At 37.9% G+C, this 26,448-nt stretch overlaps 1 protein-coding gene across 3 annotated transcripts in view; it reads right to left on the bottom strand.

Annotated features, from left to right (window-relative positions):
- The window catches only part of ZFAND6 (zinc finger AN1-type containing 6), a 75,596-nt gene extending 52,421 nt beyond the window's left edge, over positions 1 to 23,175 (bottom strand). Inside the window, exons 1-2 of one of the 3 annotated variants that reach the window (XM_060005324.1) lie at positions 22,992 to 23,175; positions 11,381 to 11,456 (exon numbers count right to left, since the gene is read on the bottom strand). The gene's annotated coding sequence lies outside the window, so the exon portion shown is untranslated. The remainder of the gene's footprint in view (positions 1 to 11,380; positions 11,457 to 22,991) is intronic. The other 2 variants (XM_060005325.2, XM_060005322.2) reach the window with 2 other exon arrangements.
- Positions 23,176 to 26,448: the final 3,273 nt, after the last annotated feature.

Raw genomic sequence — 26,448 nt, 5'->3', positions numbered from 1 at the left:
AAGACACGAAGGAAGCTTAATGCGTATTACTAAGAGAAAAAGCCAAACTGAAAATGCTACATATGGTGTGCTTCCAACTATATGACATCCTGAAAAAGGTAAAACTTTGGAGACAGTAAAAAGATCAGTGTTGTCAGGGGCAGAGGAGGAGAGGGAAGGGTTAAACAAGAGGAATATAAAGGATTTTTAGGGCAGTGAAAAAACTCTTATGATACTATAATGATGCATACATCTCCTTGTATGTTTGCCCAAATCTACAGAATATATAACAACGAGTGAACTCTAAAGTAAACTATGAGCTTTGGGTGATAATGATGTGTCAATGCAGGTTCATCATTTTTAACAAATGTACCATTCCAGTGAGGAATGTTGATAATGGGGTAGGCTATGCATGTGTGGGGACACAGGTGATACACAGGAAATCTCTGTACCTTCCTCTTAATTTTGCTGTGAACCTAAAACTGCTCTTAAATATTAAAACTAAAAAAAAGGTAAACTGTCTGATACAATGTTCAGTATATGTGTTGTAATTATTAAATTAATCCTCTTTAACATTGTTGTCACCACTTCTCTGCATAGAAGCTTTCGATAGTTCACCACTGCTCACAGTCGCGTCATTCTCACATACAGAGTGTATTTGCCATGCCTCTTCATCACCTGAAGAATCCCATGAAGTTGGAGCTTCCTGGGCAAGTGGAAAATTACATAGAACCTGCTGAACCAGGAAAATGTGGAAGGGAGCATGTCCCTCTACTACTCTTCCTGCTTTACCATTTTGGGGTGGTCCCTTTCCAGGTGAACAGAATTAAAGCTTTTGCTCTATATCCAAAATAAAATTATATTAAATTTTTAAAAAGTTGGTAGCAGCACTGCATCACCTGGGCAGACTCAAACATATACAACCTTCAACAATCATTTTTTTTAAACATATTTATTGGAGTATAATTGCTTTACGGTGTTGTTAGTTTCTGCAGTATAACAAAGTGGATCAGCTATATGCATATCTCCATATCCCTCACTCTTGCGTCTCCCTCCCACCCTCCCTATCCCACCCCTCTAGGTGGTCGCAAAGCACCGAGCTGATCTTCCTGTGCCATGCAGCTGCTTCCCACTAGGTATCTATTTTACATTTGGTAGTGTATACAGGTCAGTGCTACTCTCTCACTTTGTCCCAGCTTACCCTTCCCCCTCCCTGCGTCCTCAAGTCCATTCTCTATGTCTTTATTCCTGTCCTGCCCCTAGGTTCATCAAAGCCATTTTTCTTTTTTTATATTCCACATATTTGTGCTCGCGTATGGTATTCGTTTTTCTCTTTCTGACTTACCTCATTCTGTATGACAGACTCTAGGTCCATCCACCTCGCTACAATAACTCAATTTCACTTCTTTTTGTGGCTGAGTAATATTCCATTGTATATATGTGCCACATCTCCCTTATCCATTCAACTGTTGATGGACACTTAGGTTGCTTCCTTGTCCTGGCTATTGTAAATAGTGTTGCCTGAACACTGTGGTACATGACTCTTTTTGAATTATGATTTTCTCAGGGTATATGCCCAATAGCGGAATTGCTGGGTCATATGGTTGTTCTATTTTTAGTTTTCTAAGGAACCTCCATACTATTCTCCATAGTGGCTGTACCACTTTACAACAGTGCAAGAGGGTTCCCTTTTCTCCACACCCTCTCCAGCATTAATTGTTTGTAGAGTTTCTGATGATGGGCATTCTGACTGGTGTGAGGTGATACCTCATTGCAGTTTTAATTTGCATTTCTCTAATGATTAGTGATGTTGAGTATCCTTTCATGTGTTTGTTGGCAATCTGTATATCTTCTTTGGAGAAATATCTGTTTAGGTCTTCAGCCCATTTTTGGAATGAGCTGTCTGTCTTTTTGATATTGAGCTGCATGAGCTGCTTGTATATTTTGGATAATCTTTTGTCAGTAGCTTTGTATGCAAATATTATCTCCCATTCTGAAGGTTGTCTTTTCATCTTTTTTATGGTTTCCTTGGCTGTTCAAAAGCTTTTAAGTTTCATTAGGTCTCATTTGTTTATTTTTGTTTTCATTTCCATTTCTCTAGGAGGTGGGTCAAAAAGGATCTTGCTGTGATTTATGTCAGCATGCTCTGCCTATGCTTTCCTCTAAGAATTTTATAGTGTCTGGTCTTACATTTAGGCCTTTAATCCATTTTAAGTTTATTTTTATGTATGGTGTTAGGAAGTGTTCTAGCTTCATTCTTTTACATGTAGCTGTCCAATTTTCCCAGCACCACTTATTGAAGAGGCTATCTTTTCTCCATTGTATACTCTTGCCTCCTTTATCAAAGATAAGGTGACCATTTGTGTGTGGCTTTATCTCTGGGCTTTCTATCCTGTTCCACTGATCTGTATTTCTGCTTTTGTGCCTATACCATACTGTCTTAATTACTGTAGCTTTGTAGTATAGTCTGAAGTCCGGGAGCCTGATTCCTCCAACTCAGTTTTTCTTTCTCAAGACTGTGTCGGCTATTCAGGGTCTTTTGTGTTTCCATACAAGTTGTGCAATTTTTTGTTCTAGTTCTGTGAAAAATGCCATTGGTAGTTTGATAGGGATTGCATTGAATCTGGGTAGTATAGTCATCTTCACAATGTTGATTCTTCCAATCCAAGAACATAGTATATCTCTCCATCTGTCTGTATCATCTTTAATTTCTTTCATCAGTGTCTTACACTTTTCTGCATACAAGTCTTTTTTCTCCTTAGGTAGGTTTATTCCTAGGTATTTTATTCTTTTTGTTGCAATGGTAAATGGGAGTGTTTCCTTAATTTCCCTTTCAGATTTTTCATCATTAGTGTATAGGAATGCAAGAAATTTCTGTGCATTAATTTTGTATCCTGCTACTCTACCAAATTCATTGATTAGCTCTAGTAGTTTTCTGGTAGCATCTTTAGGATACTCTATGTATAGTATTGTGTCATCTGCAAGCAGTGACAGTTTTACTTCTTTTCCAATTTGGATTCCTTTTATTTTTTTCTTCTCTGATTGCTGTGGCTAAAACTTCCAAAACTATGTTGAATAATAGTGGTGAGAGTGGGCAACCTTGTCTTGTTCCTGATCTTAGAGGAAATGGTTTCAGTTTTTCACCACTGAGAATGATGTTGTCTGTGGGCTTGTCATATATGGCCTTTATTATGTTCAGGTAGGTTCCCAGTATGCCTACTTCTGGAGATTTTTATCATAAATGGGTGTTGAATTTTGTCAAAAGCTTTTTCTGCATCTATTGAGATTATTATATGGTTTTTATCCTTCAATTTATTAATCTGGTTTATCACATTGACTGATTTGCATATATTGAAGAATCCTTGCATTCCTGGGATAAACCCCACCTGATCATGGTGTGTGATCCTTTTAATGTGCTGTTGGATTCTGTTTGCTAGTATTTTGTTGAGGATTTTTTCACCTATGTTCATCAGAGATACTGGCCTGTAGTTTTCTTGTTTTGTGACATCTTTGTCTGGTTTTCGCATCAGGGTGATGGTGACCTCGTAGAATTAGTTTGGGAGTGTTCCTCCCTCTGCTATATTTTGCAAGAGTTTGAGAAGAATAGGTGTTAGTTCTTCTCTAAATGTTTGATAGAATTCGCCTGTGAAGCCGTCTGGTCCTGGGCTTTTGTGTGTTGGAAGATTTTTAATCACAGTTTCAATTTCAGTGCTTGTTATTGCTCTGTTTATAGTTTCTATTTCTTCCTGGTTCCATCTCAGAAGGTTGTGCTTTTCTAAGAATTTGTCCATTTCTTCCAGGTTGTCCATTTTATTGGCACAGAGTTGCTGGTAGTAATCTCTCATGATCCTTTGTATTTCTGCAGTGTCGGTTGTTAGTTCTTTCTCATTTCTAATTCTGTTGATTTGAGTCTTCTTTTTTTCTTGATGAGTCTGGCTAATGATTTACCAATTTTGTTTATCTTCTCAAAGAATCAGCTTTTAGTTTTATCGTTCTTTGCTACTGTTTCCGTCATTTCTTTTTCATTCATTTCTGATCTGATCTTTATAATTTCTTTCCTTCCACTAAGTTTGGGGTTATTTTTCTGTTCTTCTTTCTCTAATTGCTTTAGGTGTAAAGTTAGGTTGTTTGAGATGTTTCTTGTTTCTTGAGGTAGAATTGTATAGCTATGAACGTCCCTCTTAGAATTGCTTTTGCTGCATCCCATAGGTTTTGGGTCGTCGTGTTTCCATTGTATTTGTTTCTAGGTATTTTTTGATTTCCTCTTTGATTTCTTCAGTGAGCTCTTGGTTATTTAGTAGTATATTGTTTGGCCTCCATGTGTCTGTATTTTTTATAGTTCTTTTCTTGTAACTGATTATCTAGTCTCATAGCATTGTGGTCGGAAAAGATACTTGATACGATTTCAGTTTTCTTAAATTTACCAAGGCTTGATTTGTGACCCAAGATATGGGTCTCTATCCTGGACAATGTTCCATGAACACTTGAGAAGAAAGTGTATTCTTCTGCTTTTGGGTGGAATGTCCTAAAAACATCAATTAACTCTATCTGGTGTATTGTGTCATTTAAAGCTTGTGTTTCCTTATTTATATTCTGTCTGGATGATCTGTTTATTGGTTTAAGTGGGGTGTTAAAATCCCCTACTATTATTGTGTTACTGTCAATTTCTCCTTTTATGGCTGTTAGCATTTGCCTTATGTATTGAGGTGCTCCTGTGTTGGGGGCAGAAATATTTATAATTGTTATGTTTTCTTCTTGGATTGATCCCTTAATCATTATGTACTGTCCTACCTTATATGTTTTAATAGTCTTTATTTTACAGTCTATTACATGTGATATGAGTATTGCTACTCCAGCTTTCTTGTGATTTCCATTTGCATGGAAATTTCTATCCCCTCACTTTCAGTCTGTATGTGTCCCTAGGTCTGAAGTGGGTTTCTTGTAGACAGCATATAAGGGTCTTGTTTTTGTATCCATTCAGCCAGTCTGTGTCTTTTGGTTGGAGCATTTAATACATTTACATTCAAGGTGATTATTGATACGTATGCTCCTATTACCATTTTGTTAACTGATTTGGGTTTGTTTTTGTGGGTCTTTTTCTTCTCTTGTGTTTCCACTTAAAGAAGTTCCTTTAGGATTTGTTGTAAAGCTGGTTTGGTGTTGCTGAATTCTCTTAGCTTTTGCTTGTCTGTAAAGCCTTTGATTTCTCTGTCAAATCGGAGTGAGATCCTTGCTGGGTAGAGTCATCCTGGTTGTAGGTTCTCCCCTTTCACCACTTTAAATATGTCCTGCCATTCCCTTCTGGCTTGCAGAGTTTCTGCTGAAAAATCAGCTGTTAACCTTATGGGGATTCCCTTGTATGTTATTTGTTCCTTTTCCCTTGCTGCTTTCAGCATTTTTTCTTTGTATTTAATCTTTGATACTTTAATATGTGTCTCAGCGTGTTTCTCTTTGGGTTTATCCTGTATGGTACTCTCTGTGCTTCCTGGACTTGTCTATTTCCTTTCCCATATTAGGGAAGTTTTCGACTATAATCTCTTCAAATATTGTCTCAGACCCTCTCTTTTTCTCTTCTTCTTCTGGGACCCCTATAATTTGAATGTTGGTGCATTTAATGTAGTCCCAGGGGTCTCTCAGACTGTCTTCAATTATTTTCACTCATTTTTCTTTACTCTGCTCCCTGGCAGTTATTTCCATCATTTTATCTTCCAGCTCACTTATCTGGTCTTTTGCCTCAGTTATTGTTATTGATTCCTTCTAGAGTTGGGTTTTTTTTTTTTTTTTTTTTTTTTGCGGTACGCCGGCCTGTCACTGTTGTGGCCTCTCTCATTGCAGAGCACAGGCTCCGGAATGCGCAGGCGCAGCGGCCATGGCTCACAGGCCTAGCCGCTCCGCGGCATATGGGATCTTCCCCAACCAGGGCATGAACCCGTGTCCCCTGCATCAGCAGGTGGACTCTCAACCACTGTGCCACCAGGGAAGCCCTAGAATATTTTTAATTTCAGTAACTGTGTTGTTCATCACTGTTTGTTTGCTCTTTAGTTCTCCTAGATCCTTGTTAAATGTTTCTTGTATTTTCTCCATTCTGTTTCTGAGATTTTGGATCATCTTTACTATCATTACTCTGAATTCTTTTTCAGGTAGGTTGCCTATTTATTCATTTATTTGGTCTTGTAGGTTTCTACCTTGTTCCACTGTATGTGACAATTTTTTTTGTTTCTTTTGTTTTTGTTTTAAATAGGTGGTGCTGTATTCCTGTCTCACTGGTTGTTTGGCCTGAGATGTCCAACACTGGAGTTTGCAGACAGTTGGATAGAGCTGGGTCTTGGTGCTGAGATGAGGACCTCTGGGAGGCCTCACTCCGATTGATATTCCCTGGGGTCTGAGGTTCTCTGTTAGTCCAGCTGTTTGGACTTGGAGTTCCCACCACGGGAGCTCGGGCCCGACCTCTGGCCTGGGAACCAAGATCCTGCAAGCCAGTCACTGGGGGTTCCTCCTGTCCCCTTAGGTGCCCATGGTCCCCCACCAGTGCCTGGTAGGTGTCCTAGTTGTGAGGAGACACAAATTCTGCATCCTCCTAGTATGCCATCTTGACTCTGTCTCCTACAGCAATCATTTTTAACAAACCACAATTTGGCACTCAGTAATACACAATACTGACTTATAAGATAGGAATCCTTCAGAGAAAGACCAGTCTTTTAGCACTTTGTAAACTCACCTGACTAGTCAACTGGGTTTGACAACCAACTAGCCTCTATGCATACAGCTAAGAACTGGCTTACTGTAACAATTATTTTAGGCAATTAATGAGACCTTTTCAGTGTAGGTTTCCACTTTAATCTGCCAAGACTTATTTTTCCTATTAAAAGTGAATGTATTTTATAAAGTTCTATAGCTATCAAGATTTGGTTCTCATTCAGAAGGGGTACATTATATATTTTAAGTAACTATCTAAACATTTAAGAGAAATAACTGTGTATTCTTATTTATCAAAGCTAAGTAATACATTATTTTCAAATTTCTTCTGTTTTATTATTATTATACGAATGTATTATAACATTTAACATCTATTAAATGAGCTGTTAGTTGATTTTATTATTTAAAAAAAAGCAAAAGATTACTCTGGATAGTAAAATATACCAAATTAAAACTTGAGAGTAGTATGGCATTTTCCACTTCTAAAATACTTCAATGGTCAACAAAAACTTCTGTTTTTATAATGGGCAACCATGGATTTTTATTAAAAATTTATAATTACATTAATTCCCAACTATAGTTAAGAAATCAAACCCTTCAAAGAGACTATTATTTACCTATATTTACAAAACCTCTATCTACTTGCTCTTTTTCTTTTAACACCAAGTTTCTTTAAAAGCTATAGATTTAAAAGGTTCTTGGGGTTTTTTGGTCCAGGGGAGGTCCTTTTGCCTTAAAATATGTTGGAGGGAGACGGTCGAGAGAGAGAGAGGAAAGAAATAAAATAACTGAAATGAAAATGATTCCAAGTCAACTATTTCTCAGTTTATCTCAATTTTCTTTCTAGGCAAGATTCACTGCAATATTTAACTTTTTTGATGATATACTTGATATATAAACAAATATATGGAGCCTACTTCCCTACCTATAAGTTACTCAGTACCTCATATGACTTGTGTTCACAGGTAGATTCTTTATACACCTGGATGAAAAAATGAACACAACGTCCTGGCTAACAGCTATTTAAGGAGGTCATTAGCATTTCAAATAGCTCAGATAAAGTGCTTTCACACTTTCCCTAATCTTCCTCTTACACAACTAGGTCTCAAGCTTTTATTAAATGTGAGGAATTCAACAGCTTTGAAATTCAAAACTAACCCCATATGGAAAACTACTTTTATTTTTCCTATGTCTCATTCTTTTATCTTCTTACATTCTAGGGATGCTAAAATGTCATATCTTTTTGGAGTGTTCCAAAAAATTGTCAGGAATTCTTCTTTGAAAATGTTTGTTTTCCTTAAAGCAACTTTAGGCTCAGGCAACAAGTTTTTGTTTTTTAGGTCGCACCGAGCAGCGTGTGGGATCGTAGTTTCCCGATCAGCGATCGAACCTGTATCCCCCTGCAGTGGAAGCGCAGAGCCCTGACCACTGGATGGCCAGGGAAGTCCCTCAGGCAACAAGTTTTGAGTATGTCTTAGAAGGAGGGACTGCAAATAGTTCGGAATGGTGTGGGGAAAAAAGATGGAGAAGTAAGTAAGGCTTAGCTTAGGAAGGCACATGGCTGGGTGGTTAAGAGGAAGGAGTCTGATGTGGCAAACTTCAGTTCAAAGTATGCTAGCCACTCACCAGCTAAGGCAACCCTGGACAAATCAGCAAGCATTTCTAAATCATCTCACTTGCGTTTTTAATTAATTTTTATTGGAGTACAGTTACTTTACAATGTTGTGTTAGTTTCTATATAACAGCAAAGTGAATCAGCTATACGTATACATATACCCCCTTCTTTTTTAGAGTTCCTTCACATTTAGGTCACCACAGAGCACTGAGTTCCCTGTGCTATACAGTAGGTTCTCATTAAATCATCTCACTTGTTAAATGAAGGTAACAATACTTCCCCTCTTAAGATTGTTTGGTGACAACCTCAGAGAATACTTAGCACAGAATTAGCTGGTAGTTAAGAAAGTTCAAAGGGCAATAAGAAATCACTAAAGAATTTTAAGCAGAGAGACATATGTGAATGCATAGTGAAGAATGTATTATAGAGAGCCAAAACTGGAAGTGAAGATCAGTCAGGATGCTGTTTTAGTAATCTGAGAAACCACAGCATGACGTGTGCTAAGATGGTGAAGAAAAAGAAGGATGGATCCTAGAGGTACTATGGGTTTAAAATCAATAGGAAGTTGTGGCTAACTGGGGATGAAGAAAAGGAAGAATCAGAATGACACCTGGGTTCTGGCATGGATAGTAATACCCACTTATTGTGAGAGGAGGGAAAAAAGGGCTTGAGGGATGCTGCTGGGGAGGACAAAATAAGCAGGTAAGTTTAGCTTTGTTGAGTTTAACACAGGTATGGAAGAAATATTCATGAGCTGGGTGAACAGAGGTCTCAAGTGCAAACAAAAAAACTATTCATGATGCCAATCTCAGAATTGTTAATATATACAGGATGTTAACTGAAGATATGGGACTGGAGATTACCCAAAAAGTATATAGAGAAAAGTGTTAAGGTCAGAATCCTACAAAATTCCAATACTTAATGGTTGTAAAGAGGAAACATTTGCAAGGACAGAGATCACAAACAGAAGGAAGCCCAGGCATATCATTAAACTTATGGGAGGAGTTTCAAGAAATAAAGAGTAGTCAGTAGTGCTAAATTTTGCTAAGAAATCAAGTACTGACCAAAAAAACAAACAAACAAACAAAAAAACATGGGAGTAGGGGAAGTACCCAAGATGCTTATTTGGGGAGGGGAAAAAAAAGGTATAGAGAGATAGATGGATCTGTTCCCTTCTACCATAACATTACTAGCCACAGTAATGTTTTGAGTTCTTTTTTTTTCCTAATGGCATACAAATGCAGAAAATCAGATTCAGCCAAACAGGTTAATATACACATCAGTTAATAAATAAGCATTCCTAAGTTATTTAAAAACAAAAACAAAAAAACCCTCCTAAAACATTTACCTGCTTTTATAAAGAAGCCATACAGGAAAAACATTGCAAAACTGTAAAGTCCCCCTATTACACAGAACAAAGAGACCTTGTAATTACTAAGCCACGGTTTCTAGGCTCTTTCAAGTTTTACCAACTTGCTGCCCCTTAACCTTTTTCCTTATGTCATTAAGAAAATGAAAAATCACTGTATTCCCCTTGAATGGAGATGAACAATAGAGACTTTGAATGCATTTAATATCTCCCCTCTAGATCACTTTTTTTCTCCATTCTAAAAGAATAAAATAGGGCTATCACTATTGTTATCTTGCCTCAATATTAGGTCATTTAGAGATTCTTCTCCCTCTAGAGAACTGGCTTCTACACTCCGAATGAAACTAGTGTACTAAAAAGGATACTCCCTAGTTCTGCAACCAGAGACCAGTACAGTAGAGAAACAATTAAAGATTATCTGTTCTCAAGGTTCTAATGTTACCAGAGTACTAGAGGAGTAGGTAAACCTTTATGTTGGGTACCCATCAAAATGTAATCTACAGCCAAATTTGAATGACTTTCACTAAAATTGTTATATTTACAAGTACCTTCATCTCTATCTGGCAGCAATAAGATGAATCTCTTAAGAAGAAAATTAAATGCATCTTCTCAAATTCAGAACAAAAGAAATATGATATAAATATTCAAGCACCAACATAAATTTTAAATATTCAGGTGAAACTTAAACAATTGTTCTACTCATGAATACAGTATTTAGATTATCTGTATAAAATTCTGACACATCTAGCAAATTTAAATGCAGAGAAAATGTATTTTGCAACAATTATTTCATTAATTAAAAGTGATGAGTTTTAAGTTTTTTCTCTTCCATTCCAAATGTTAAGAAAACCAAAGTATCTGGAAAAATCAAACTCTTAAGCCATGAAAAACAAAATAGGCATTAAAAGAAAAACAAACAAACAAACAACACTTCCCCCGTAACAAACAAAGTGACCAACATACCAACGTTAGCTCTGAAAATTAGAGATACTAAATTTATCAGCAAAAATTTACAGAAAATAAATTACTTAAATTGCAAAATGAGCTAGACTATTTAATTCAAGATTATACATACATGCTCAACTACTGGTTCCATCAGTGAGTTAGAGCTTAACTCATGACTTAATACTGGCTCCCATTTATAAATTAAAATTAGAATTTTTAAACGTCTTACAGAATTTTGCTTTAAAACAACTTTTTAAGTTTATTCTGGTGCATTAGTTAACAAGTTCCTATCCTAAACAATTATAGCCTATTCTATTTAACAGACTAGCTGGCAAGAGTACATACATAATGCAGAAGTTATTGTCAAATGGAGAATGCTCTTACAGACAAACGGAAACAACATAGGACTAGTAACACACTACGTGTGTGTAGTCATTTTACCTTCAATTGAAAGCCTGTGAAATACTGGAAAGGTGTAATATATCATCTTAAAACCTTGATCTATACACACTAATTGTTTCTATATTGTACTTAAAAAATCAGAAATGTGCTATTCATACCTGTTCAGAGTTAAGTCAAATACTACCGCCCCCTCTCAAAAAAATGTTTCTGATGTACTTTCTTAAAAGAAAATACTTCTTCTGGTATGTGCTTACCAAAGAAACATGTACTGAGGAAAGCTGGCGGGAACAACAATGCCAATGTAAAACATTAAGCCCTCTACTTAAATGAAGCAATACATAACAATATTAACCAACAAAGATATAATTACTCACTTAAGTGGGTAAAAATGCTCCCAATTTCCTTCAGCTGATCTTAATGTCCAGAGAATGGATTTAGATCCATCTACATCTTGGAAAATGGAATTTAAAATAGGCTATTAGTTTAGGCAAAAACTAATCAACAAGTCAGAGAGCTTCAGAGGCACACTTTAATGAGAACACTTCAGGGGCTACCCATTAGAGAAATTTTTGAAGCACATTCTTCTGGTGGCAATATAAATTGGAATAACCTTTTCGAAAGGCAATTTGGCTACTGAAGTGTTTATATCCTTTGATCTAGGTAAGCCCACTCCAGGGGATTTTTCCAAAAGAAATAAAGAGGAAAGTATTCTAAAATGTACACAAAGAGGTTTGTTCAACGCAATACCGTTTAAAATGGTGAAAAATTAGGAACAATCTAAACGTAAAACAGGTAAAAGACTAGGTAAATTAAGGTCCCATTAACCTAAGAGAATTACATAGCAAATGAAATGAAAACAATTTTAACAATACATGATATAGTTTAACGAAAAAACATAAAACTGCCTTTATTTACAATGAGGGGGAAAATAAAAGAATATGGTAAGGTGCAGAATAGAAGAGGGGGAAAAAAATAAGACCACCTCATGATGATCTTGTGGATATCTGGGTGACTTTTCTTGATTTTATTATTACTATAGTATTGCTTATGCAATAGATAGAGCAGAAAAGCATTAATTTAAAAACTTTTACATGATCTGGAAGAAGAAGCATAGCAAATACAAGTATACTGATTATTCAAATTATTCTATACCTTAATTTCTATGCGATCAAAGAGCAACAATATAAAGACATGAGCCTCTAAAGGAAACTTCTGGTACTGAAACATACTACAATTATTTCATAAGTAAGAAATGTCACTAGATTCATAGATACTTTTTTTTAAGTTTTGGTAGTCTACCTATACCTCTGAAAAATAGAAATCCATCCATTTCCTGTTTCAAAAGGGTGTCAATTACTTTACGTCCACCTTTGAAAGAAATGAAGTTTGAAGGAAGGAGAAAGTTTTTACCTTGTTCTATATAAAATGAATCCATGATCTTTTAAAAAACAAAACTAAAATTATAAGCATATTAAAAATGCCAACAATATTGCTAGATTTAAAGTATACTGAAGTTTTTAAAAAGGGGAGGTATGCTGGGGGATAAAAAAAAAATTAAACAGCTGGCATTTCAATTCTTTAAAAAGGACCAACTTAACCCTACCACATATATCTTTTAGCAACTTAATAACATTTTAAGTTCAAGGAAAATGACATATCAAATAGACCTCCTCAAGATGTCATTTACAAAAACTGACAAATGACTCCTCAAACATCCAATCCAAGAGAAAAGCCTGTTACTGGAGATGATTTTTATTCAAGTATTTTTTAATGACACTTAAATTCTGAACTCAAAGTAATGATAAAGAAAGTCAAGTTTGATTCTCTGAACACCTATTTCCTGTCCAAACAGCCCTTTTGTTCTGCTTCCCTGCTTAATTTTAATGTTCAGTTTGCATCAGAAAATAGCAACAATGACAAAACCTAACATACACAGAAGCATAAAGGAGCAAAAGTGTAAAATAAAGGATCATTAAAAGATTAGAACAAAAATCCTACCAACAAAACCTCCACAATTTTCTGTTTGCTTCACCTCAGATTAACTTCACTTGAAGCTGTACTCCAAAGCAACCAAACCTGAATACCAAGCTCCACCTTCTCCAATTTTAGTGGCTGAAGAGTAAAATCTCCTCCCTGTTAGTGAAACTGATAATTGTGATTGGATACGGCTAATATCCATTATTTTAAAGAACTTTTCCTTGCTAGCAGGTTAGGTAAACACTCTAAAACCCCCTGGATAAGCTGGTTTCTTAAAGGAACAGTAGGTAATGTTTCAGTTTTCCCATCACATACTATTTGCTTACTCTTTTGTCTAGGTAAAAAATAAATAAACCAAGTAACAGAAATGAAAATCTCACAGATGCAGCATTAATTTGCAGTTCAGCAACCAACTGTTTAAAATACAATGCTTTTAAGCTAAATCATTTGATATTTTTTACAGAGCCTGAAGGTGAAGTTATGCTTTATAAAGACTCCTTTTTCAATACAGTTCACATTTAGTATGAAAATTTTAAAACGGCAACAGAAAATCCATTGCAAAATTTTGCTAATAAGAACAAAACAGTCTTTTCTCTAAGACTTAAACATAAAACCACATCTTAAGTGAAAATACATAGCACTAAAACACTGAATGCAAAAATTTCATTTCTAAGCTATCAAATTCACTGATACTTCTGTTCTCAGTATCACAAGAATAGAATGAAATTTTCAGTGACATCAGACTGATAATTCTATTTGAAACTGAAGAAAAATGAGGCAGAAACATTATTTCTATATTACCACATTTACAGGTCTGACATTGCGCGTTTTTGCAAGGATAATGCTTATCCACTGCAGATGGATATCTATAAAAGGAGAAGGCAACTTGTTCTAATGAACATGTTCAGGTATAAAGTTCGGAATGGTTTAAGCTGGTTTTTTAAAAAATCATTATTATTTTTTTAAGAGATGGTTGGACACTATTTTGTACCCTACTTAAGTATTACTTTAACGTGGCATGGAAACCCTAAGGTACAGCTGAAGGGTATACATACACCTCTTAAAACAGTAAGTTATGTTAAATGTTATTTTTACTACAGAGATTCTGATTTTTCAACAAAAAAGACCTACAGTCACTTTGTACATTACTAAATTTGCTGTATTTTATTATGTTTATTTTAATTAGAACTGTGTGTTTTTAGGAGCTTGACCCATTAACTACTACTCTGACATTAATCATTATCTGACTGAATGACATTTAAATAATATTAAGCTCTACCAAAAATTGACTGATTTATAAAAACACATTCAAAATTAAAGCAAATTAGCGTAGCTCCTTCTTAAAACATATTCAGTAAGTTTATATAATTTTAAATTTGAATTTAGTTTTCTAAGTTAAAAACCTTTCAAGCATTTTTCCTCAAAGAAAATTCATATATTAGAACAACATAAAGCCAACAAACTTGTTTTGAATACAAAGAGAAGCCTTTGTAAGAAACTGAAAATTCACATAATTGCAACTAGACATGAATATGGAGTAATACCCTGCAGAAGCCCAAACAGCTGCATAATCTATTATGCCTTTTAAGTGGACAAATTGAAAGAGCCAATTCACAGAGGTCTAGTCCCAAAATCCTTTGCAAGGATTCATGGCTGTGAATGCCCAGTACTTCACGAGTCAAGTTCAGGTTTTCTTCCCACTGTGTGAACACTTGCAAAAGGACACTGGAAGCAGAAGAGGTACAGGAACAAACAATAGAAAAAATACATAATTTGAGTTACAGCATAGAACTTGAGTTAATCATAAAACAAGTTTTAGATGGCCAAAATTTTACAGGGTTATAGAAAAAAAGATGGCAAATATTTTAATCTTAAAATGTGCCAAGCATAAAATTAGTAGACAGTTATGGGAACCAAAAGAACCTTTGTTCTAACGCCAGATTTTCACATTGAAGTTAATTATCTGTGTAAAACAAACGCATAGAACATACACTAATTTAACACCAGAACCACTCTCAATCTATAACCAACAGAAAAGAGAAATATAGACTTAGCTATTCCAGATTGTTCAAAGATCTCCAGGACCTACTTGAAAGAACTTCAAGTTGATAAATATCATTTTAGGTGGCTTACAGGTTAAAATTAAGGGTATTTTATTCCTCTCCTAAATCCATAGTAGAAGAAAACAACAGCAAAAATAAACGAAAAGAAAGCATTACCACAACTGAGATTATTTGAAAACAATATTGCTTCATAGGAACAGGGAGGCTGCAAAAGCTTCAAGGCTCCCAGATTGCATGTGACAATATCACTTTTTGAACATCAAGTATTCAAAGGACGTATTGTATATTCTTTGTGGGAGTTCAGAGGTTTTCCCAAACCTATCAACTGAAAACAATTTAGAAGAGCACAAGCCACTGAACAACTTGGTCTCATTTCACTTTTGATTAAAAAGACCCTATATAAAGAATCAATACCTAGACTATTAGGAACAACTTTTGGTACAAACAGAGCAGGGTGAAAACTTCCACAGAATTTTTAAGCACTGAGAATAGCTCAAACTATTCTTCCTACAACAGAAATTAATCCTTGGCAGTAGTATCCCTGGGTGCTATATAAATATAATTACAGGTATAATATAAAATATACTTTATATATAATATAAAATATAAATACAGGTAGTTAAGGCAGTAGTAGGTGAAAGGACCACCCTGACATTAGCAAAAACATGACTAGGGTCACTAAGGGTAAAGTCTGAAAAACACCAACTAACGGAGGAAGAAAAAAATTAAGAAATATTTCCCTGACAAATACATGGTGTCTACAGAAGTGAGGTATGTATTTGAGTTTGCAACTCCTGATGACTACCTTCTAACTTGTTAAGGGAAAAGAATACAAGGTGAGAATCGGGGAGAGAGGGAGGGTGGTGATGGCCCATTCAGCAAAATACTAAACACAAAGGAAACATTAAGAAAATAAACAGATTAGAAAGCATAAACCAAGCTGATGTCTTTTATAAGACAGTAAATTGCTTTAAATCTAAAGGAATAAACAGGTTACCAATAAAGTAAATTAAAAAGGAACAGAGATCATAGTATTGAGACCGAAGTATAAGTAAAGGAAAAAGCATTCATAATCCTCAATTATTTAGATTTAATAGTCATAAATTTTCATGTGCCAAATAACACACAATAGATATAGAAAAATGAAAGAAAACAGATTGGCAGACTTTAAATTCCCCTTTCTTTAGCAGCCTAAGCCAGGGAAAAAAACCCAGAAAAACCCAAAAAACCCAAAAGACGAATGATGCGTAGCAATTATTTCATAAGGATAATTTTTATATAGCTATCAAAAGAAAAGCTTCTCTTCTCAAGTCACAGGAAAACATATTTAATTTTAGTCATGAAGAAAACCAAAAATTTTAAAAAGCACAAGTTGAATAGGGAGCATTCTCTACCTATTGAAAAGTTTATTCATCCATCAAACTTTTTGAACACCTACTATATGCTGGGCACCACTAGCTGCTGTGGATGCCATGGTGAACTGTCTCTCCATTGTAGAAACTTACAGTCTAGAGTTAGACCAGTGCTGTCCAGCAAAAAAACAATGCGAGCCACATACTATTTTCCATTTTCTAGTGGCCACGCTAAAACATTTCAATAAAGTTAAATTGAATGTAATATTTTATTTAATGTAAAACATGTAAAAGCATTTTTAAAAGTAATGAATTATTTCAATATGTAATCAATAATTTAAAAATTGAGCTCTTGTCCCTTTTTTGTGCTAGAAATCGAGTTCTTATTTCATACTTACAGCACATCTCAATTCAGACTTGCCATATTTCAATAGCCAGATGTGGCTACTTAAACTTAAATAAAATACCGTAGCTATCAGCCACATGATTATTTATAAATTAAGATAAATTTTCATCGTTGTAAAAGACTCTTTATCTCTGCTGTCCATTATAATAGCCACTAGTCACATGTGGTTACTGAGCACCTGAAACGTGACTAGTAAGCCTGAGGATATGAATTTTTTATATTATTTAACTTTAGTTAATAATAAACAGCCACAAATGGCTAGTAACTACCAGATTGGAAAGCACAGCTTTAGAAGAAAAAGATGCTAAAACAAAGCAAATGTGTCCGATGTGAAAAGATTAAATATAGCCAACAGAAGAACTTAACCTCTTTTGCCAGCATTAAGGATTAATTCATCAAGAAAATCACAATTAAGCAAACGGGGACAGCATATGCAAAGATCCTGAATGGGGAAAAAGTGAAAATACAGTAGAAATAATGAAAGAAAGTATCAAGGAGCAAAACAAAGTTATTTGCAGGCGACTGATTTGGATCATGGAATATAAATAGGATAGGAAGGTGGCGGCGAAGTGGAAGCAGCCTTACCACTTGGAAGTAAGTCTTGCAATAAAGTCTGTCCCACTCTCTTCACTCAGTAAACTCCAGTCATTCCAATCTCGGTCAAATCCTAAATCAAGCCAGGTACTTTTCGTCCCCTTTGTGCTAGCAGTTCCCTTTACTTGGGAAACTTCCCCCAGCACTTTCCTGATCTTAGAACTCAGAATCACAGTTCCAAATTTTCTATACAGGACAAGCGTTAAGGCAGTAATCCAACTGGAAGATACGGGGTGGAGGGGGTAGGGTGGAGTTTGAAGCTGTCTGCAAGGCAATTTTTACAAAAAACTTCTACAGAAAAAGTTCAGTGTGTCATTTTTTTAATGTTCTGACAGACTGGGGAAGCTAAGAAAACTCCTCAAACACACTTTAGTATCACCACTAACTTTAAACATTATAATCTCAGGACATCCAACTAGCACCTTCTAATCTCTATCAGCACACCCTATTTCTTTCCTTCCCAGCACTTGTCAAAATCTGGAAACTGTTTACTCATTGGTTTGTTAATAGCCTAGCTTTTCCAACAGACTGTAAACTCCATGAGAGCAAAGACCCTGTGTCATTTTCATCCTTGTATCCTCAGCACTTAGCACAATGTCCAACTAGCATGGAGCAATGGTTTAAAGAATGAAAACTGCAACTGCAGGGATTTTAATAAAAATATTTCTTGTCAAATTTTAAGGAACAGAGCTAAAACTAGGCTCAAAGGAAAACTTAATGGCATTAAAATTCTTTTCATTATACAACATAAAACATTAAGTGTAGAAATAACACAATATTTTTTTAATTTAAAAATTCAAAACCAAAAACCTAAAGAATCAACTAAAACGACCCTAAAGAATCAACTAAAAAACTCGAGGACTAACAAAGCAACAACCAAAAATTTGGGGGGAAAAGGGGGATGGTAAGACTTAACAATAACAAAATAAAAACACATTATTACTCCCAGTTACTAAAACCATGTGCACTGATTTATACTGAATAAAAGCTAAAAAGAATAAAAGGTAAAAAGAACCAAACATATATGTATTTAGTATATGACAAAAGTAGCTTTATTTGAAGACAAAAGAAAAAGTTTTCTTTAATGGGGCTGAAATAACTGATTGACTATTAAGGAAAAATAAGGACAATTATTTCACTTCACATGTTATGTCAAAATAAATCCTGGATGAACAGAAGAGAGATAGATATGAAAAATGAAACCACAAAACAACTAGAAGAAAACAGTTATCTGGGTAGGAGAATCCATTAAATATGAAAGTAGAAGCTAAATATAAAAGGAAAGTATTAACCTAAACTTCTTAAAAGGTAAAAACTCTTCTACATTATTAAAAAATATATATCATAAACAAATGAAAGGCTAATGAAGAGCCAGGGAAAACGTTTGCAGTATGTGTCAAACAGTGGCTATCCTAAATATATAAAAGGCTAAAAAGGGTATCGCAAACACAAAACACCACCCCAAATGAGCCAAAGACAAACTAGATGTCCAACACCTATATCTCTACTCATTATCATAATTAATTAATCTAAGAAATAAATAATAAATCTTATGGAAAGGAAAAGAAGGAAAGAAAATACTATTTCTTGGTAAAGATATGGAGGAAATGTGTATTCTCTCATATTTTCAGTCAAACTTTACACAGGTTTGGTCAACTTCATACTATAATGTTAGTCAAACTTTTAAGACAAGATTTGTCAGTATTTATGAAAAGACAAAAAATGTTCATATCCTTTAAGCAATTTTAAGACAGGCTGAATCATAAAGGAATGAGAAATACATAGTAAGATTTAGCTCTTAAGATGTTCTTTACCACATTATAATAGTGAAAATGGGATAAAGTAACACGTTATACACAACAGGTGACTAGTTAAATTACAGTATTTCATAAGATGAAATGGTATGCACCTTTTAAAAATTAATTTTTAATATATGGGGACCTAATGATAAACATGAGGAAATCCTGTGGCCCCCAACAGTTTACATTCAAGCAGGGGATACAGACAATAACCAAATAAATCATTTCAGATGTTAGGTTGTAAAAGGAAATGAAGAAGGGTAACAGAGTTGTCAGGGAAAGTGGTCTGAGAAGGCATCTCAAAAGGAGTGACTTTTGAACAAAACACGACTGAGTGTTCCAGGCAGAAGGAACAACAATTTTAAGAACTAAGCTTGGCATGCTCACGAACCCCCAAAAAGACCAGTATTACTGGGGGTACATGAGTCAGGGGAGAGTGGCAGGATGTAAGTGTATGAAGCTGGCAGGCCTGATAGTCTCGAGCAGCACCATCCAATCTGTAGCCACAAGCAAGGCCAGCCTAAAAAGTACCTGAAGTGGAAAATACACAACGAATTGCGAAGACAGTCTGAAAAAAGGTAAGTAAAATACTCCATTAATAATTTCTTATATTGATTACTTGTTGAATCATAATATTTTTCGGTTAAAAAATATTTCACCTGTTTCTCTCCCTTTTTTTGGTAAATGCAGCTATCAGAAAATTTTAAATTTCTTATGTGGCTCGCATTTGTAACTCCTACTATATTTCCATTGGACATCGCTGGTCTAGGGTATAAAAAAGTTTGAATTTATTTTGTGTACTGAAAAGTTGTGGAGGGTTTTGAGTCTGGGAATAACATAATCTAATTTATACATTTAAATGATTGTTCTGCACAGGAAAAGCAAGTAGACGGTAGGAGACAGATTGAAGAAAAGGTACCAGTTAGGTGACTACTACCACCATCTTTTGTACAACAAAGATGTTGAGAGGGATCATATTTGGGGTAAGTTTTGAAGATAGAAGCAGTCTAGTATTGTTTACAATTCAACATTTAGTTGTTTAGGATATGAAGAATACACAAAAACAGAAAGACTGGGGGTATACCTGCCAAAATGTTAATGATTATTTATTCTTTGTAAATTTTCTGAAAGTTTGAAAAAAAAATGCCCTTATAATCAAATACAAAAGTGAGTTGTTTTTTTTAACACGATAAAATAGCCCTATCAAAACAAAGCATCGTGACATTTGTCTGCAGGCTGCATACCCTGTTCAAAACACACACACACCCCATCTCTCATGCCTTTAAACAAAAAACAGCTTATTCAAAGATATACATAACCTCATATTACTTACACACCGTTTTCAGGAAGTTAATACTGCTCCCTAATTTGTCTTTGCATTGCTGTTTGCATGATAAATAAAAGCACTCCCAAATCTGAGGCAAAGGAAATAAAAAGTACTTAAATGTGTGATTAACATATCCTGGTAAATACTCACCACACACCTTTCTCCAAAAATGTTCCCAAGGACACACTCAATGTAATTCCAGAGAAAACACTTTGGTCCTAATCCTTTTCCTTAAAGGCTCTGCCATTCGATATGTGTGTGCTCCCCTTAACTAAAGTCTGCATAACTGAAAGGATAAACTTAGGACAGGTTTCTTTTACATGAGTATACTAAGGCACAAGAGAAGTTTTAAGTAATTTGCCAGAGACTACAAAGGGGGAAGGAGGAACACAGAGTGATTTATTTTATACCCAATCAAGTGTTTTTTTCTACTATGTTTACATTTTGCACTGAAAAAGGAGGTATCAAATAGTGCCAGACTTCTTACCACGGGATTTCCAAGGAAAAAAGTCATTGTATACAGATCAACAGGAATCCTGGGTTCTCATGCAAATGTTCAAAAACTGTGAACCAACCACTACGGATACGAATCTTCCATTAAAACATAAAAGAGAATCCTAAAGTTTTTCATTTATTTTATTTCTAGTATTTCAATCTCTTTTACTCCTGACTACCTAAAATTTCCCAATGAAATCTACATTCACTCTAAAGAAACTCTGGCACTTGTGCACCAGGAGCCAGGAAACAAATGTTCATAAAGCACAGCTGTTGACAGCAAAACAAAATCAAAAACATAATCTGAAGTCCCATGAGTTACGGAAGATTAACACAATATTGTACAGCAATGAAAGGACTGAACTACAGCCGCATGCTACTTTTATAAAGCTCAAAAGAAAAGCAAACTAAACACACTGAGCACACAAACGTTATGTGATGAAACTTTCTAAAAAATGAAACAGAATGGTAAACAAAATCCACTACACTGAAATGATTACCTCAGTAAGAAGAGGCAGAGGTATAAGACAGGTAAGAAACTCATAAACATATGCAAGTTTTGGTAATGTTCCAGTTATTGGTTTGGGGGTGCAAATCAGGAGTTTTATTATATTTTATCTCTTTATACCGCACTGTGTGTATTCATACTCTTGTGGTATCAAATATACTTTGAATACTTGGCTTCTTAAAAAAGGGCTTTATGGAGGTATAAGTGACATACAATAAAGTGCACACACTTTAAAGTGTAAAATGTGATCTGTCGTGATAATTTCACAGGAAATTATCACTACAATCGAGATAATAATCCAACAACCCCTAAATACTCCTCCTGTACACCTTTGCGATCCCTGTCTCATTAAATGTGTTTTAAAACGTTAAAGAAAAAAAGTTAAAAGACAACCTGTTTGGGAATTTTGCAGAAAGAGAACATTTTCCCCTGAAGCCCTAGACTACGGGAAACTTGGCAAGTGTCCTAAAATTGGCAATATAAATATTACATAACTAACCTTAAAAGTGTACGGGATTTTACATTAAAAAGTCACATTCCGAATTTGATCTGCAAGAGGACTTTAAATCTCTTTCTCGGAGCATTAAACCATTAAAAACTAACCAGTTTTTACCGCCAAACAACTTTAAACATAAATGGTCTGTGTGTAACCCTAAGCCCTTAACTTCTTCACAATGTTGAACGACCTTCTAGCTGTGAACATACATCATGAGAGCACCTTAATCGTGTGGTTTAGCACAAGCTTTCAACGTAAAGTTAAAATTATTTCAAACACAATATTCTGCTGTACTTGTTTACGTAGCTAGACGGCAACTTGAAAATAGTATTTGAGAGTAAAATTCAGAAATCCTGAGTCCACCAAACAGAAGCAGAGGAAAAAGAGACCGACCCCAATCCCCTTTTCTAGTCCGACTTGCTAGACTTTCCTCCTCGCCGGCTTTTGAAAACACGGCAGGTGAAAAACATTTCAAAAAGGACTCAGGCTCGGAGCCGCGGGGCGGGGAACTTGACCGGGGCTGGTGACAGGGACGCGCCCGAGGGTGCCCGGCGTCCCTCCGACCCCTCACCCGCCAACTGCTTGGCACCGGGTGCGAGTGGCGAGCGCAGCGGCCCCCGCGGCCCGCAGGGAGTAGGAATCCGACCTCTGCGCGCCAGCCCCCGCCCCCGGCGGTAAGCCCCGGACCGCGAGCGCCGGGCGCGCGCCCGAGGGGGACCGCGGCGCCCCGGCCCCTGCCCCCGGGGCCGGGAATCCCCTCGCCCCTCAGCAAACGCCCGGCCCGGGCCCGCGAGCGAGCGGCCAGCCCACCACCTGCTGCGCCCGCCGGCCGCCCTCAGCTTCCGGCTCCCCCGGGCCGGGAAGAGCCGGGGGAGGGCCTCGTCTCAGCCTCAACCGAGTGGGGGAAGGGAGTGAGAGGGGGAGGGGTGGCGCCGGGCCGCCAGGGCCCTGTGGGCCGCGGTCCTCACCTGGCGGCGGCTCTCTCCGCCTGACGCGCTGCCCGCCGCCGCCGGTCGCCGCCGGTGAATGGGGACAGGTGAGGCCACCAAAACCCCGCTCGCCCCGGCCCGGCCGCCGCCACCAGCCCCTCCGCCTGCTGTTTATTAAACTTTTCTGTTTGGTTGTTCGGCCTGTGACGCGGCCGCCGTGGAGAGCTCCGAGATTGGCCGGCTCCTAGCGCTGACGCGGCACCCCCCGCCCGCAGCCTAATTATCACCGGCCGGGGCGGAGCCGCAGGCCGGAGCCCGTGATGAGGGGCGGGGCCAGGGCTCGGAGCGCGCAGCGATTGGCTAGGGCCCAGAGAAGAGGCGGGGCGGAGCGAGGGGAGACGCTCCTCCGCCCTCTCCGCCTCCACTGTCCTTTCCTCCGGTCTCCCTGGGTTCCTCTTCCTGGCGGCGGGAGGACGTTTCGAGGCGTTGTGCGGTGATGTGTTGGGTCGGGGGCAGTAGGTTCAGGTCCCTCTGCTACCTCGAAGGGTGTCCCATGTTCCTGTCCCGGGTTGAGGCGCCAGAAAGAGTTGCGCTCCACCTGCCAGTTGTGCAAGAGGAATTCCGAGCTCTCCCCACGTGCAACCTCGTGCCCCCACTCCATCTTTGCAAGCGCAAAGTCCAGGGTCCGGGTGCGTATTCGAAGGCAGTACTCTGCCCCGCCCTGAGCCATGGCTTGGAAAGAGAAGGAAGAAGAGAAGCGCACGTGCACACGTGTGCCACACACACACACACACACACACACACACGCACATATATGCACCGATACACACGCCCCCACAGGCACCCAACTCCCAGCGTTTCCAAAAGCGCGTGTCCGCTTCCCGGCTGAGTGGAGCAGGCCGCGCTACTACGCTGGGGCGTGGGGTGATGAGAATGGCTCCCCCGCAGTTTCTCGGCCTTCGGGCTCACGTGCAGTTCAAGAAGTACAAGATCGGAGTTCGAGGATATTCAGTCCTACCGTGAAAGAGGGGTTCGGATGGGGCCGGCAGGTAGGAGGCGGACCGAGTCCTGAGGATCCTCTTTAATTTTATATTTGATGTTTTGTTCATGAATCTTTTTTTTTGGAACTAATTTTGATGTTTAAGAAAATATAGTATTAGGGACTTCCCTGGCGGTCCAGTGGTGAAGATTCCACGCTTCCAGTGCAGGGGGCGAGGGTTCGATCCCTGGTTGGGGAACTAAGATCCCACATGCCTCGCCAAAAAAAGTGAATGAATTTAATTTTTAAAATATATAGTAATTGAAATATTATTTATCTTGATTACTGAGCTTTTTGGTGCCCCTTTAAATTTTAAGCTTGAAGTATCTCACTATCCTCACCCTAGTCGGGTGGCGCTGGGGGGAGAGATTTTGAGGTGACTGACTGTAAAGGTAAGGTGTTTTGAAATACGGCTTTGGGATAAGAAGCAGTTAATTATAGAGGAGAGATAGGGGCCAGAAAGAAGTTTTCAAGGAGAAGGTGGCATTGGTTTTTGGCACTGAAGAGTGCATACGGCCCAGCCTGCTGGGAACCAAAAGAAGCATTTTCCTGCTCTCCTAAAGAGGCTGGAAGATGCAGTGTGGGGGTTTGAAGAACAGAATGTGAAATGTTATGCGGTGTCAAACAGATGCTTCAGGAGCAAGGTAAGGAGTGCTCTGTGAAGTTACACCTAGTGTAAGCCAAAGAAGGGGGACAGTAGTAAACTGGAGGGTCTTGCCCAGGACCGAAAGGTATTCAAAATGTGGTTTTAAAATGCATTCAAGTTTAATTTTAAAAACATACATACAAACAATGGACTAATGCAGCAAAAGAGGATTTTGCCCAAGGACATCATCCCTGATAATGGGGACTGGAGATCAGGTTATAATGGAGACTAGAGATGGTGTTACGGTCAATTATTTTACAGATCTTCGAAGCCAAATTGAGTAGTTGACTTTACTTAGTGGGAAATGGGAAGCCATTATAGAACAAGAACTATAAGGAGAGGAAATGGTGAATTATAAAAGTTTGGTGGATTCTTCTGGTACTAGGAATAATTTTGCAGCCTGGGCCACCTGGGGTACTTTCAGCTGTTCACTGCCCTCTTGTCACTGGGTAGAAGAACTATATGAAAGGAACTTAGGTTTTTGGCCAGGGTTCAGATCCCTAATCAAACGTGTTACTCAGAGACATTGAGCAATACTCAACCTCTCTGGGTCTCAATTTTTTGAGTCTGGGAAACATCAGCAAACAAAACAAAGATCACTACCTTTATAGATTTTTCATTCTAATGGGGGAGACACGAAAAACATAAGTATGTAAGTTAGAAGATGGTAAGTGGTATAGACTGAAGAAAAAGTAGAGCAGGGTAGAGGCTGTGGGAGGGTGGGTTGCAGTGTTAAACAGAGCAGTCAAGGTAGGCTTCATTGAGAAAGTGAGGTTTGAATAGAATTGTAAGAGATGAGGGTGTAGTCCTGAATACCTGGGAGAAGAGCATTCCAGACTGAGAGAACTGTTAGAACAATGGGCCCCAAGGCAGGAACGGCCAGGAAATTGGTGTTCCTAGAGCCGGGTGAGCTGGGGAGAATAGGAGAGGAAGTTAGGGAGGTAGGGAGGACCTGCTCACGTAGGGCCTGGGGGGGCCATTGGCTTTTACTGTAGAGCCAGTGCATGGTTTTGAGCAGAAAAGTAACATGATCTGACTCAGATTTTAAAGGATCATTCTTCCTGTCATGTTGAGAGTGGACTAACGGCGCAAACAGGGTAGAAGCAGGAACTTTTAGGAGGATACTGTCTGCATCCACGTGAGAGAGAGCGGTGACTTGGACCAGTAGAGCCAACAGAATTTCCTGATAGATGGGACGTAGTGGGGGACAGTGAAGAGTCAAAGGTAACATTCAGGTTTTTGGCTTGTGCAACTGAAAGAGGGAACAGGATGGAGATCAGGAGATTCTTCTGGCCCACGTTGCATTCGAGATTATGTTTACACGTCCGAGTCGAGATGTCAGGTGGGCAGTTGGATGTATATCGCTGGAGCTGGGGCTCAGGTGAGGGGAAGATATCGGTTTGGGAGTCATCATCATATAAATAGTACGTAAAGCCTTGAGACTGAGCAGGAAGTGAATACAAAGCAGACCAAGGACTGAGCCCTGGGGGTTCTGACATTGAGAGTTCACGGAGAAGTGTAGGAATTCACAGGGGAGACCAAGAAGGAGGAAACAGGAGGTTGGAGGAAAACAGAAAGAGTTTGGTGTCCTAGAAGCCAAGTGAAAAAGTGGGTTAAGGAGCAAGTATCAAAAGCTGCTGATAGTTCAAGTGTGAAGAGGACTGAGAATTGACTGTTGCATTTAGCAACATAGAAATCACCTTGGAGAATATAGTTTAGGTGGAGGGTAAAAGCCTGATGGGAGTGGCAATAGTATTTATTAGGGATTTGATGGGGGGCGGTTGATGCAATAATATGTGTGAAAGAGCTTT

This window comes from Delphinus delphis, chromosome 2, assembly GCF_949987515.2.
Source record: "Delphinus delphis chromosome 2, mDelDel1.2, whole genome shotgun sequence".
Taxonomy (NCBI): domain Eukaryota; kingdom Metazoa; phylum Chordata; class Mammalia; order Artiodactyla; family Delphinidae; genus Delphinus; species Delphinus delphis.
The sequence above is the reverse complement of the archived record's forward strand: the minus strand, read 5'-3'. Positions and strand labels throughout refer to the sequence as shown.